Raw genomic sequence first — 12,698 nt, 5'->3', positions numbered from 1 at the left:
TTTTGAGATTCTCAAATAGAGAATTTTGCATTTTGGAGATACATATTCTGCTGAAGTTCCCAAGCCTGAGAAATTCCTGGAAGGGCACAAGTAGTTGCTTTCTGACAAACACTGTGAGCTGGTCAGCATCAATAGCTGATGGTAGGAAAGTGTCCTATGGCTGGGAATTTACTGCTGCCTTCAGAGATTCATAATCCTACACAATTTTTTTTCCTCAGGGACTTGGATGGGTATTAGAAGGATGGGAACGAAGATAGATTTTGTGGTCACAAAATACATAAAATTATTTTTTGTAGAAAAATAGTGTATGTTATAAATGCGGTGATTAGACGAAGTCTAGATAAAATTCCATCTAACTGAAACACTTTCAGCAAGGACTGAAGTTAAATGAGATTCTTGAAGTGTACAAACACATACCAGACAAGTGCTAGTGAGTGATATTACTATCTTAGAAACTGGAGTTATTGCTAAAATGTAACAGCTGTTTAAACTGAAATTAATAGAAAGGCATCCTGTGCCACTTGATTTTTCTTAAGTCATTTTCACTGCTGTTCCCAGGAGAGGCTGAGAATATGGGATTGATTTACAGTGAGAATGAGACCTGTGATTATCTAGTTCCTCATCTTGCCAGTAGCTTTCCTTTGAAAGGTATTCCTGCCCTCCTTCCCACCCCATGTCCCTGCTGGGTTGCAGGGGATGCCACATGGGGAGCTGGAGAAAGGTGTTCAAACAAACCCCCCAGTTTTAACTCAGCCAAGGGAATTATTTACGTGCTGCCCCTGTTAGTATTTAAATCACTGATACTCAGGTCCACGACGACGTCCCTTCCTCCAGTCATTTAGGAGATGCGAATTCTCCGACTGACCAGATGGTCTGTGCTTGTGGTTTCAGGTCTGAACTCTTCAGTGGCCATAACCAACTGCAAAATGCCATAAATGGAACAATAGCATGACTGGAGCTACCCAGTGTCCTTCAGATTAACAACTGGCTCTGTAAGTACCACTGTCCTGATGGGAATTCTAAAAAGCAGTGCCAGCTTCTGTGGATGGTGGGATCTTGGTTGGCAAATTACATGGTGTTAAGGAAAAAGCTTTTCTGCCCAGGAATTGTTCTATGGCTGTGTTCAGTTTGAACTCCTCTCATGTTTTTTGCGATTTACTTATATTTCTAAACAAAGGTAAACTGTCAGCCCCCCACAAGGGGCTCATACATATCCCTTTGAAACAAAGCCTTAAATCCCCAAACCATCTGTGCTGTAGGAGACTCGGATTTTCCAAGTACTGTTTCAAAGCTCAGGCTGGTGTGACTGGTCAGTGATGCACTTCTTAGATTTAAAATCTGGTTTCTTGCTTCTACCTTCCAGCCTATGGTTTTAATCTTCTGTGGAGCTGTGCTGAGCAGAACAGCTGGCCTGTAATTGGGGGAGATTGCTGCAGCCACTTATCTCTGTGGGTGTTACTTCTGTTCTCAGCATTATTGCAGTTAAAATGGTTATCATTTTCATCTATAGTGTCTTGCTAAGACAAAAATAAGCATGTGCCACTTACCTTTTCAGTGTTATTGAATCATTTCAGTATAGAATGATTTACTTTTTTTTTTCTTCTTTTCTTTCCCTGCTGATCCATGGCCATATCCCAGCAGAAGTTGTGCATTGTTATCACTCTCATGCTATTTAGCAGAAGGGAGCAGGATCTAGATAAGCTTAAAAATTTCTGACTACCATGACTGGAATAACAAAATCTTTTAGTCTGACAATCAAAAAAAAAATCCAAACTATTTTATAACTGTGCACCTGAATTCTACAAGTTATTCAGATCTTGTTACACTGCCTTCTTTTCATGCCCCTTTACTATTTTCTTTTAACTCTGAATGGCCCTGGGCAGGTGCCTCTCTTGTTGAGCCAGTCATTTCCTGAGTCATAAAATTGGGAAGCCATACTGGGTGGTCAGAGTTCAAGTGAGTTCTGGAAGAGGGCTTGTACTAACAGATTAGGACTTGAGAAATCTGATTTCAGTTATTATCTCTAGCAAATATTTCTAGTGGGACCTTATATGATCCATTAATCAGTCTGGGTATGATCTGCAACCTGACAGCGTTGATAAAGGTGTTTCTTTTGACTTTATTGAACTTTAGCATCCTCATCCACTAAGTGGGGCCATTGCTTTCTTGTTTCTCTTCTTTGTCTGTCTAAGAAAGAGGCAATGTGCAACGTACATTTAGCATCCAGAAAAAATAACACACATGGCTCTGGCAGCATACAAGTAATGCTACCAATGCAGGAAGAGAAACCTTTAGAAGGTCAAGTTACCACACATCCAAATTCCAGAAAGCATTTGTCATGCCCTGGGAACTGATCTGAAATCTGATCCGTTTTGGAGAATAAATCACCACACAAAAATGCATTAGAATATCTCTTACTGAAATTCCCCATGGAGCTGATTTCCTCGAAGCAGCCTTAGGTATGGTGTGGTAATGGGACTTGTGTTCTGGAAGGAGGCTTGTGTCTGAAAACCAGTAGGGACACTGGAAAAAGCAGTAAATCCATCAGTGCTTACAGAGGGAGGGACTGAAGCTCCTTCTTGCAGCTCAGTGGAAAGCTGGATCACTCTTCAGGTATGTCCTTATAAATGTTAGCACATGGACCTCATTCTGAAAGTTTTAATGCCAGTACTTTACATTGGGTAACTTGTAATATACAAATAATATCAGCTCCATGAAGACTTTAAAATAGAAAGGAAGAGGATGTTTAAGTCCTGAGGGTTGCTCCCATATTAGATCTCCTTGTACTGCAAATTCTATGTAAGTAAAAAATAAGAGCATTTGACTGTTTCATAAAGCTACGCATATTTGATAGTGCCATATCATAAAACGCTTGTGTCTTGGGTAGCTGGGTGTGGTAGTTGTAAAAGTGTCAGATTTATTCTAGGAATTCTCTGGGTTCATATTTTTTAATTGCTTTTATTACTTGTATCTCCAAGCAGAGGTGCATAGAAACAATCAGTAATTTGTCCTCTAGCCACGTGATTTCATGTAACTGAGCCAACGTCCTCTGCACACAGAAAGAAAGCAAAGCCCCAGGATGAAAGCTCTGCCTTGGATTACCTGGGATTAACTGGTGAACACAAAAAGGGTATTAATAAGAAAATAGTGGAGGGCTAGCACAGGTCTTCTCCCCTGAACAGAGTCTAAGACACAACCTTATACCCTGGTGGGTCTGCTCTGTGCCTCTTTAGCAACTTTTGGTTTTAATGGTTTGTGCTAAAGTGGGCTGGGACAAATGTAATGGATGTAGGGGGCAGGAAAAAACCCTTCTGCTCTAGTGTTCGGTTTTAAATGATTTTCAGACGAAAAGAAAGCTGAATATAGTGCACAATATTATTCCAAATAAGGAAAGGAACTGGCTTGGAAGAGAAGGTGGCTGAGACTGAAAGCAAACACAGCACAAGACAAATGTAAAGTGCTGTCTTATAAACTGTGTATTTCTCCTGCTCTGTCAGTTTATTCATAATAGTCGGTCCTTAAAGTAAATAAATAAACAGTGTGGATATTTTTTTTCCATTTTTCTTTTGCGATTTGTGTACTTTATTCAAACCATTTCTTTTCAACAGCTTTTTGTCTTTCCTTCCATGGCAACAAAGAGCCAGGGCTCCTTTGCAAAAGCAATACAGTCCTTCCCATGAGACCCTCTCCATGCTAAGGTAGGTACAAATCCCCACCTGTTGTTAGGACTGCTAACATTATTGACCAATAATGATGATAATGAGACAGCTCCTAGAAATGCATTATTAAGATGATGGTGTTACCCACAGCAAGTGGTGATCTCTAGGTTTTATTACACTAAGGCAGCCTTAAAATCTTCAAATCATTTACAGCTTTATCGCACTTTTTCAGTGGCTGTTATTGCTCAGCCATTCCTCTTTTTCTTCCTGTTGCCTTCTCAGATGAGCAAAGATCTTTGATGATTCCCTTTTCTCACTCCGTGAATGAATCAAACAGCTCAAAATCCACAGGGCTTTTAAAAAGGAGGAGCACTGGAAGAAGGAGATTGGTCAGATAGAACACACATGCATTTGTCTGGAGCTGGATTGGTCTGGTTTTGTAGTTGACATTTGTGAGCACAAAAGCATTACGGAGAAGTAACAATGGCATTTTTAGATTAAATAGTAGTAGATAAAAAAAGTTAATTTTGTACTAAATACCACTGTAATATTATGTCTTGCAGTATATTTCTAACTATTCTGAAGTGATAATCAGTTTTCTTTCCTGTGAAAAGATCCATAGTCTAAGGAGACTCTTGAGTGGCAGCCTAGATATGAGAAATGCTATTTGAATTAGGCACAGTTTATGTGCCTAATAAAAAGGCATATACTATGCTTATAGTACCTTCCAGAGGCTTTCTCTCACTTTTAGACCTTCTTCACAAAAGCACATGCAATAAAAATGTTGCTGCCACCAGCTTGTATGCCTGAAAGGTCAATTCTTTTTCTTTGTTCTAACTTTATCAGTTTCTTTAATAAAAGATATTAACTCTCTTCACAAACCTGTCTCACAGAGAGAAGAAAAATATCCCCATCTCCAAAGAAAATATCATTTCTATTTAATGATTAAAACAAATCAGTGTGAGAGAAGACATAAGGCAGCTACCAGAAAATTCTGATGAGTAGCAAGCTATAAAAGCTTCAGTTTTCTGGCCATTCTGAAAGTGGTTTTTGTTTTCTTAGTAAAATTGAGCACAATAGAAAAAGAAATCTTTCAAGGCCATGGTTAATACATCAGGAAAAGAATTCTTCCTTCCTGACAATCTGGACGATGCCCTTTTTGATTCCAGCAGGTGCTACAGCAGCTCAGTACCAACTCCATTCCTTCAGCCTGACTCATGGAACATCCCCTCTGTAAGGGGAGACCAACACCAAACTCGCAGCTTTCACTGCTGGAAAAGACTGAGGTGACCTTGAGAAGGGACTCCTGGCTTTGTCAGAGGAAACTGATGGGAGGGTACTGCCTAAGGCCTTGACTATGAACACACGTCAAAATCATAGGAGATTATTATCAATAAGATCATTATAACACTAATAATTAATAATGATTAATAATAACAAACAACATTCATTACATTTCCATAAAATAAAACAACTATGATATTACAATAGTAATTAATAGTAATAACAATCATTAAATTTCTGTAAAACATAACTGATATTACAATAGTAATTGCTACTAATTAACAGTAAAAACCCCACTACATTTCTAAGAAATATATAAGTAATTAATAGTAACAAACAAAAACTACTAAATTTCTATAAAAGTTAACAACTATGATCTTACACAAGTAATTAATACTAATTAATAGTAACAAACAAAAACCATTGCAATTCCATAAAATGTAACAGTAATTAATAGTAACAAACTCCATAACATTTCTATAAAATGTAACTCTAATTAATACTAATTAATAGTAACAAACAGAAACCATTACATTTCTATATAATCTGGCAGTAATGAATAGTAACAATCATTACATTTCTATAAATATAATTTGGAGATCATAATAATAATTAAATTTCTATAAAATATAATACTACTAAGAACAATGCTAATAACATGTTAGTCTAGTGCAGGTACCCAGACCTGTGTTGTTTATACCGAGTAGAACACAAACCCCAGTTCCAATTTTGAGCTAGTGCATTTTTGTTCCAGGTTCAGCATTTAAATTCATCCCCTCTCTGGGTGTGAATAATACAAGTTATCCCTGTATGACAGGGAAGAGTCAAGCCTGTGCAGAGTTCATTAGCACACTGTGCTCTGCATGGTCACTGCTTGATTATTTGAGGGTGTTTGTGGAAAATAAGTCTAAAGTTCAGCTTTGGTGGATGATCACTCTTTCTGCACCATTTAAGCATATCATCTCATTTCTAATGGTACTGATTACAAAAATTCATGGGCAACCACAGTCATTTTCTGAATGGAAGGCCAAGAGAAATGTGACCCTGTTATAAAACAAAGCCCATGCTACAGTGAGCGGTGCTAATATGGGCTAAAGGCTTGGGGGGAGGGGGCCTGTTTCCGTGTGTGATTAAATGCATCTCATTGGTATAATGCCTTCCCATTTAAACAGCTTAATTTTAAAATCACCAGATAATTGTGTAATTGTGGTATTTCTGTTCCCGGTGATGAATCAGGGTCTCCTGTCTAATGGTTCTGTGAAAATAAAATTGCCTGAAAGCAGACCCAGCTTTGTTCCGTGATGTCACTGTGGGGCTCGGAGCTGGGCCCTGGAGCAGGTAAATGACGTTTCACCTGGCAAATACACCTACACCTACTGGGGCCGGTTCACTTCTCATTCCAAGAAGGATATTACTCATGACATCCCCGATGTGGTTCCACAGGCCAGTCAGCTGCTTCTGATTTCTCCTTGTAGCAGCTCCCTTGAAGAGTGTGTCAGCTGGGAAGCTGCACTGTTGCTGTCAAAGGAAGGTCAATCCATTACACATAGTGTTGTTGGACTCAACTGAAAAGAAATATACCCAAAGCAAGCAAGTCTCAGTGTTCCTTTATGTCTTCCCATTTCACTAAAACACAAGCCACTTGCTAAATACATGTAATTTGAGTCAAATTGGTATAAATGCCTATCAAAGATAGGGGTAACACCAAGGATGCTAAGGAAAGAACAGCTAGGTGTTACCAATTAAATACAGCAGTAGATTTGGGAGAAAGAGCTGGATTTGTATGAACACGCTCTTTGTGCTTTGCTTCTTCATGTAGAATCTCCAGAGACTAGTAAAACACAAGTCATTATGGGCAGCTTCAGGTAATCTTTAATTCTTTCACTTCACCCAAATGGGGCTTGGCACACAATTTCCAGATGCAACTACAGTCTGCTGTGAAACTGCACTGCCCCAGGCTACTGGCTCTGCTAAAGGCAAATGAATGGGTGGGAGAAAAATGTGAGTTCAGGCCAGCAGAAAGATTTGATGTGTCACCTGTGCCTGTTCCATGCCATGTCCACCTCAGCCTGCTGCCAGGGCGGGTTATGCGCCACATACACATGTACAGGTCCTGCTTTGTGTGCAAAGATGCTGCAAAGCAACACCACACACTCACAGCGCAATGTGGGGTGTTCCCAGGAGCCATGGTAAAACACTCTGCTCTCCACAGCATGATCGAGGCCAGGTGTGAGACGCACCAGCAAATGAAACCACAGCATGTAACACAAACACCCCCTGCAGTACAGATCTAAAGTCATGGGTCTGTGTAGGACTCATGGTTACTACCCTTTTATTTACTCATATATCCATTTATTTCTGTGTCAGTATTTCAATCCAAATACTTATTGCCTTATCTTGCTATTTTCTTCACTGATGTAATTGAAAGATATTCCTGTAGTTCCTCCACTTTAATTTTGTTAATCTAAACAAGCCTAGCAAAGCTATTTGAATGCGTCTTTAACAGAGACACTGTCCTTCCTATAATCAAGCCAGCAGTTCTTTTGTTATCCAGTCCAATAAAGTGATACATACAGTTTCAAGGGGACTGTTAACATTGCTCTAAATGAAAGCACATCAGTGGCTTTAACAGGATTTTTTTGGATTATGCCAGGAAACACCATGCCTGCTACATGAAAAGTGCACTGGTTTTCTCTTGGCAGTGGCAAATATGTGGGTCACAGCCACAGTAAACCAAAAATACTCCCAGGCCTTTGTTCTTTGTTTTTTTTCCCCTCTTCTGTAACTTCCAGATGATGAACTGCAGAAGGTCTTGTCCTCTGGGACATGAATTTATGCAGTGTATCTTGTGATAGTAGGATCCAAAGTACATTTCCTTGCATAGTTAATCTTATTTTTGTCGTTGTACCTGTTGAAAGGCATTTAGTTTCCTGTTTATACAGAGACAGCCCTGACTTCTGTTTTAGCATCAGTTGAAAATTTAAAAGAGAGAGGATTTTCCCACACATTAATGAATATTTTTATCGGTATTGAACTCCAGGTTTCCTTTTTATATCCCCTACCCTAATTTCTTTCTGCCTCTGAGTGCTATACAAAACCCATAAGGGGGACAAAGTCTGAGAAACAGACTTCACGTGAACATTTTAAGCCATACCTTGAGAGGAAACCTTTGCAATTTCAGTATGCGCATGTCGAGAAGAGCTATTAAAATACATGGTTCTCTAAGGCGCTGCTTTGCTTCACTGCTTCACCTTCCCCTCCTGTTAGACAACAGCCAATGCAGTCCATTCCTGTTGGGAGGTTTAAATTGTGAGCTCCTTGGGCCATGGGTTGTTACCTTGTTGCTTGGTGCTTTCACAGATTTTAGTCCCAGGAAGCCAATGACCTTGACTGGACACAAAAAACACACCTTATACAAATTATCCATTAAGTATTTTGAGAGTCTTTGGCATCACACAGATTCATTCACCCACACTGAATATGTCTCCTGCTCAAGGCAAATTGTCTGAACTTCTTGCATAATACTCTGCCTTATTTATGAGTATTTCTGCCTCTAACCTGCTCTGTGTCTACTACACTTTCTGTTTCTTACCATTTTTAAGGACAAATCAGTAAATTCAAAAGCTGAAGAATCCTGTCCTGAGTGGCCACCTGACAATACGTAGACTCTAAGGCAAAGGCTCAAAAAAAATTGGTGACTTTATATTCCTACCTTATTATATGATGTTAGACACCATCACATCCTCAAGTTTTACTAAGCTGAAAACAGACTGGAAGACAAAGGAAAATAATCCCTAAAAGCTTAAGAAATACAATTTTACATGTTGGCTGCCTCTGTGTTTTTAAGGTTTTTAAAAACTGAACCAAAGTATCTAAGATTTAAACACCAACTTGAGCTGTCAAAAATCACTACAGATGTAGGTAAAATTATTGTTCATGTAGCAGAATCTAATTCCTGTCTCTCTCTGAATTTTGGACACAAAACTGGCTGACAGCTCACACTGCAGTTATATGAAAACATCACTGTCAAAAGCACAGACACTTCAAACATTTTTCTACTACATTTGTGGTAAAAAAGGCTTTCTAAAAGCTTATCGTTTTAGAAAAATAGCACATATATGAGAAAAACAATGGTTTAAGATTGTTTCTTTTGCCAAGTATCAAGTAAAAGCATTAGAAACATACTGCACTATTTCATGAAGTCAGAAAAAGGTAAAGACTCATAATTCAATGTCATTATATAGACACACTCCTATAATATTGTAATCATCTACTACTTGAGACAATGAAACCAATCCAAAAGCTTTACCTTAAGATAAGAAGAATTTTACACTGGAAACAAACTGAATACATATGGCAACCCTATGCACTATTCAAATGAATCCATTCAATTAATATTTAAATGAAAAATCATTGATATTCTCAAACTTAAGAGAAAAAACTCTTTAATAATCCCACTATACATGGCACTGCAATTAATAACATGCTGAGTGTAAAATGTGCGGGTTTTTTCTTTCTCCTGTTATGGTTTAACATGTCTGAAGGATTCTGTTGCAGATTTGTCTTTTAAAGAGCACAGGCCAAAGAACTTCACTCACATGGGCTTTCCAGTGTCAAGTTGTTGATACTGTCATAACTCTTACTGCCATTGTACCTTAAATCCCAAATGAAACAATTACTTCATTATCTAGAGAAGAGTAACCATTCAAGATATGGCATGGAAGGAATAAAGGGAAGATCCTTACCTCTACATTTTCAGAACTTGAATGAAATCTATTCAGAATATAAGAAACGCTGCAAAATATCACTGTTCAATGGGGAAAAAAAAGAGGGAGAGAGACAAAGAAGGATTTGAGTTTAATTCTTGGATGCTTTTGAAGGACAAGTAAGGTACATGTCTGCAAGTACAATGCAGATGCAAGTGGCATAAGATGTTTGGGGCTTTTATAGCATACTGGAGACTTTAACTTTGTGATAGAAATTGTCACATTACAAGCCTTTCAACATAACCCCAACACCTTCCTACAATTTAATTTCTTCCTTTATTCAGACCACAGATAGTTTCCACAATGGAAAAGTACAGGCAACTGGAGGGAAAAAAGCCTCAAACACTGCTGAATGAAACACAGATGTAGAAGGGCAGCAGACGTTCTTTTTCTTGGTAATTATGTTTCTGACAGTCCTTAATGTGATTTCCTACATCAAGAGGAGCCACTGACACAAATAAGTATTTCCAGACTTTGTTTTGCAGTTTTCACTGCTAGAAATGTTCTGTTCAGCTCTACTAAAGGGACAGATAATGTACAGGGTATGGAGGAAAAGTGCTCTTTGCCTGATGTTGTTGGCTTCTCATCCACTACATGGTGTTTGCTGATACAATCACAGTATTTTCTATGGGAAAATGAGTTTGGTCAAACGTCCATTAGGAAGGGTTCAGAATGTAATTAAGATCAGTCTAGAATAGTTCAGTGCCATTCTTAGTTTTAGAGAGGACTGTATCCTGGAGATCCAGGTTACTCTTATCCCTGTATCCATCAAGCTACTGGCAATTTTGAATTAATGGCAAAGTGGAATTGCTGAGGGGTTTTCCCGTTCTTAAACATTTTACGCCTTAGTGCTTCCATTAGCAACATGTACTTCAAAGAGATCAGAGTATAGGTGATCCTGTAAAGTATTTTCAGACTAAGACTATTGTGACATGTATTTCACACTCAGTTATTGATGCGTTAGGGAACGAAAAATATGAGAGGCAGAAGGCACCAGTAAGGGGACACTCTATATGAACTGAGTGTGCAATCTGACTGGAAATTTCATCTAAGTGTCTTTGGAATTAAAGGCTGTTATCTGACCTTGGTGCTTACCAAGTTTTCTTATAATTGCTATTGTAAGCAAAAAAAAAAAAAAAAAAAAAAAGCTTAAATATAAAAACTCACCAAAAAAAGACCAAAGATTAACACAGCACTTAACTAAACTCAGTAACCACACCAGCCTAGTGATGCGTGTTCACTCAGCCAGCACAGCACCGCTGCTGCTTGCAGCAATTTTTGCATCCAGTTTCCTTGGTGTTTTTTTAATCATCTTACAATTTTACGTGAAATTACATGTAGGTAATAGAATGGAAAAACCCAACACCTTCCTACCAACTGCTGCCAGATGTTTTCAAAACTGAAAGTAAGGGTGAGACCCATTCCAGTAAAACTAACAATGGAGTGCAGCAGAGATTCCCTCACTTGCCCACCACATGCCCCGTTAACAGCACAGGCCAGTCTGCCTTTGAGCCACAGCGGGCCAGTAGCCCTGTGCTTCCCGTTTTCCCCGCACAAACTGCAGGGAAACAGCGGATCAGGGCATTGCTGCTGTGCCCTGCCTGTATAGCCTTTATGGACTGGAGGCAGAATCTGCAAGACAAGCAAGACCTTTTCTTTCCCTCAGGAGCATCTGCAGCTCTCCTCTGCTGCACAGGCACCTATCTTGTGGCAGTTATAATATTATTTGAAGTTATCTCTTATCTGTCCTATCTGCTTCCTTTTCACAGGAGAATTGAGCTGCTTTCTGTGTGGGGCCAAAGACTGCATACCCTGAGTGAACTCACAGCAGGAAACCTCAAGGCCTTTTTGGGACAGGCCACGTCATTCCAGAGCCCTGTGTGGAAAAGGAACCAAGCAGTTCCTCCAGCTGCCTTCTGCACTAGAGAGCAACTACTACCTTTCTGCAAATTTAAAGCTAGACCTGATGAACAAAAGGATTTCCAGTCTGTCCCCAGGATGTTAAATACACACAGTGTGTCGGCTTGGCCAAATTTAAAAATATATCCTCTGAGACCAGGCAGGTTACAAACCACCCCTCCCCCACCAGGTTCGGGGAAAAAAACCTTTTTCCTCGAAGGAAAGTGAAAGAGATAAAAACTATTTATTTAACAAATACACAGGAAAAAGATACTAATGCTAAATAATGAAACCTCTCGCTGTAGAGAGACAACCTGGGAAAATTTCAGAGTCCTTCCATAGTCTCTCTCTCCCCCCCTCCTTGGAGCTGGGATGGGGTGGTGGGCCCACCTCCAGGGCCAAGGCCTCGGTGGAAATTCCTCCCAATGTATTCTGATGTTGAAACCATCCAGCACAGAAAAAAGGGGAAAAAAACCCAAAGTCCCAGGAAAACAAAAGTTCAACTCTCCGTCTCTCTCCGGAGAAAAAGAAAGTCGAAAACTGGCTGGAAAGCAAGCAGGCTGCTTCCTCCCGCTGCTGCAGAAGCAGACTGGTTTTATCTCTGTGTCCTTGGAACATGAAAACAAACTGCTTTGAAAAAGTACGCTTTTCTCTCTCCCCTCTCAGGCTCAGGTTAAAGGCATAGAAAGGCACATATACTAATTTCTGGGCATAGTGCAGTGATAGGAAATACAACATCAAGTCATCCCGAGACACACAGGCAGCCATTCCAAATATTATGAAATTAAATAACCTCCTCTATTCTGCATAATAAAACCAAATTGCTACAATTGTGTCATTAAATGCCACACACAGAGAGGATGAAGAATCGGTGCAGCCTGTAGATTTTTCTCAAGTTCTGTCAGCAGCACATGTCTGCCTGCAACAAGGAATACCTATATCCATATGCTTCCTGTCAACCTGTGTGACAAATGCAGCAGAGTCTCTGTGCTCCCAGCTAACAGAGGGAGTAAATGATATATAAAGCCCCCCTTTGTTCCGATCCGTGGATGGAAGGCATGGCACAGACAAAGACAAATGTGATGGCTGC

The 12,698-nt window shown here is 39.5% G+C and overlaps 1 long non-coding RNA gene across 3 annotated transcripts in view; it reads left to right on the top strand.

Annotated features, from left to right (window-relative positions):
- LOC120410307 overlaps positions 1 to 11,801 on the top strand; it is a 61,525-nt gene extending 49,724 nt beyond the window's left edge. For 2 of the 3 annotated variants that reach the window (XR_005602394.1, XR_005602392.1), the window contains 4 exons: positions 892 to 992; positions 3,609 to 3,698; positions 4,829 to 6,281; positions 11,479 to 11,801. This is a non-coding gene — a long non-coding RNA (uncharacterized LOC120410307). The remainder of the gene's footprint in view (positions 1 to 891; positions 993 to 3,608; positions 3,699 to 4,828; positions 6,282 to 11,478) is intronic. The other variant, XR_005602393.1, reaches the window with a different exon arrangement.
- Positions 11,802 to 12,698: the final 897 nt, after the last annotated feature.

The sequence above is a fragment of the Corvus cornix genome, chromosome 7 (genome assembly GCF_000738735.6).
Source record: "Corvus cornix cornix isolate S_Up_H32 chromosome 7, ASM73873v5, whole genome shotgun sequence".
NCBI lineage: Eukaryota > Metazoa > Chordata > Aves > Passeriformes > Corvidae > Corvus > Corvus cornix.
Note: the sequence above shows the minus strand (reverse complement) of the source record. Positions and strands in the feature narration are given on the sequence as shown.